General features: G+C 36.2%; 1 long non-coding RNA gene across 1 annotated transcript; it reads left to right on the forward strand.

Annotated features, from left to right (window-relative positions):
- Positions 1–1,515: 1,515 nt before the first annotated feature.
- LOC104946144 (uncharacterized) lies at positions 1,516–2,303 on the forward strand. The gene is made up of 4 exons (XR_798408.1): positions 1,516–1,562; positions 1,642–1,686; positions 2,151–2,168; positions 2,258–2,303. It is a non-coding gene; the product is annotated as an uncharacterized lncRNA (long non-coding RNA).
- The last annotated feature ends 520 nt before the right edge of the window (positions 2,304–2,823 follow it).

The raw sequence follows: 2,823 nt of genomic DNA on the forward strand, positions 1-2,823 counted from the left end.
GATTCATCTTCTTATTATAGACACATGCATTTCCAAACATTTGGTCTACCTATGTTGTAAATGTATTATCTCTTTGATTTACACACGGCATCTATTGCACGTCTGTCCGTCCTGGGAGAGGGATCCCTCCTCTGTTGCTCTCCCTGAGGTTTCTCCCATGTTCCCCTTTAAACTGTGGGTTTTCTCCGGAAGTTTTTCCTTGCACGATGTGAGGGTCTAAGGACAGAGGGTGTTGTATTGTCATACTGATATTCTGTACAAACTGTGAAGTCCACTGAGACAAAAGTAACATTTGTGATATTGGGCTATATAAATAAACATTGATTGATGATTGTAGGCTTCTTCACTAAAGCCAACATCCTCAGCTATTTGTCAACAAATTACCAAAAGCATGTACTTTTTAAACCAACCAGCTGACAGCAGGAAAACTTGAGTTTTAAATGATGCTCTTTGGGGGTTTTCTCTTTCCTGTAGAGTGTTCTAGGCTCTGGTTTCAGACAGAGGGTGAGAAGAGGTGTTGCAGGACAGGCAGTATGAGGAAAATAAAGAGCTTTTTGAACATTAAAGCATGGAGACATGTCCCAGTAGAGACACTACATACTGATATGAACCTGAAAATTACCATAAAAGGGCCTCTTTAAAAATAGGTAATACCAAGTATTAAAGTTTGCATTTTTCCTTATTTTTTAAGGAATAAACTAAACCTATCCAAACATAAAGGGATCGGTCTGAATGAGTCTTAACTTCATTTATTTGTGTTTGTGTGTGTGTGTGAGAGTTCACAATGTTATTGCTCATGGAGCAGAGCACTCTATAAATACTTAAATACTGGACACAAACAGCTTCCCACAAACAGAGGTTAAAGAAGCAATACAGACAGACAGACAGACAGACAGACAGACAGACAGACAGACAGACAGACAGACAGACAGACAGACACACACACACACACACACACACACACACACACTCACACACTCACACACACACACACACGCACGCACGCACGCACGCACGCACGCACACAGTTAATACATAATCATAATAATAATAATAACAATAAATGAGTCACAGCAGCAATGTTGTCAAGCATTACACATGTTAAAAATATTCTAAAGATACAATAAGATACAAATAAAAAATGAACATGAGTGGCAAGTTTATAAAAAATTACAAATAAACTCGCTAAATGTTGCTGCTGCAAAGCATTGTGGGATGGCATTTTCTTTCTGTTTCTTTCGGTAATGGATGGTCCAGTGTACCCTATGCTTAAGAAAGGAAGCGCTGTATCACAGCTAGACCCGATTTTTCAATATGTCTAAATAAAATGCAGATTTTGTGACATGTATACTGTATATACATTTTGTGTGAAGGCAAACAAAACATTAACTTAACAACAGATAGTGAAAGGTTGGGTTCTGTCCTTTCTAGTTCCTCTGTCCTACCTCATGTTTTATATCTCTATATGTCTGTTTTAAAAAAATACTGTCTAATCAGTTGGATTTCTTTTCCCAGTTAAGACCTTCACTGGGATCCAGCAGCAGTAACAAGAGTCCAGTGAGGTGAGAGGCTCCTCACAGACAGGGAGTCACATTGAACATTAGATGAAAGAAGCTAACCTCTCTCTCTCTGTCGTCTCAGGGATCAGGACTCAGACTCAGACGATGACTATGATGATGTGGATATGTAAGAAAACATAAACCCTGTGTATCTAAATACCACAGAGCATAAATATTGGTTCCAAAACTGCATACTGAATTCAAACTGATGTGTAATGTTCACATTCAAATATGATATGAAATGTGGAAATAGTAGGCAGATCTTTAATTGAGGTTAAAGTAATAATACAGTTAAGAACTATAGTGTAGTAAGTACAAGTCCTGCATTTAATTCAATTCTTGCTAAAAAATATTGTAAAAAAGTACCAGCATAAAAACCACTCTTACCTGCAAAGTAAGTACAATTGTCAAATATTTGCAGAGGAGTAAAAAGTAAAATATTTCCCACCAAAATGTTTATAAGCAGAAGTGTAAAAGAAACATTTGAAAACGTAAAATGTAATTATTTAAAAGTACCCTTGTGTATTTACAGTGCAGTAACATTTAAATATATTGCATTGACAAATTCCCTCTGTCTTCTATCTTCCTCAGCCCTACGATGACACCTGGGTTAGTCTGAATAAACAGCCTCACACGTATATTCATATTGTGTATTTGTATAATGAACACACTGAGCAAGCTCTCTCTCTCACCAGCAGTTTCATAATGACAGCTAATGAGACTCCACCTCCACTTCCACCAAAGGTGATTATCAACCGATCCCTGAACCAATACATGACAAATGTTTGATATTACAGTGACGGGATGTGCATTTCAAGCCAAAACACTTTTTTTTAATGAGGTTATTGCCTGTAATAAAATAAAATAAATGTATGTGAAAGCAGAAACTTGAAATATAAAATATAGATAGTTCTTAATTGTCATTCATTAATTCCAGAAAGTTTAAGATTGTTGCATTACTGTTGTTTTATTAACAACAACTTGTAGAAAAAGTATTCAGAACTTGAAGTTAAAGTGCACATACCACAAGTTGGAAATATTCAAGTAAAAGTATAGTACTTCATTCAGCTTAAGTAAAAGCAAAATGCTCATTTTAACTCCTTTATATACTGTCGGGTAGTTTAATTTACAGCAATGCATCATATTTGATATAACCCTCATATGTGTGTACCATCACTGTTCTGTGAGAACCACGTATCTCTGAAATGTCAACTTTTCATACGTTTCTCAGCCCTGTTTTCAGCTTTGTGACAAAGCTATATAT

Source organism: Notothenia coriiceps, unplaced genomic scaffold, assembly GCF_000735185.1.
Source record: "Notothenia coriiceps isolate Sejong01 unplaced genomic scaffold, NC01 NC01_scaffold00010702, whole genome shotgun sequence".
In the NCBI taxonomy this organism is placed as follows: domain Eukaryota; kingdom Metazoa; phylum Chordata; class Actinopteri; order Perciformes; family Nototheniidae; genus Notothenia; species Notothenia coriiceps.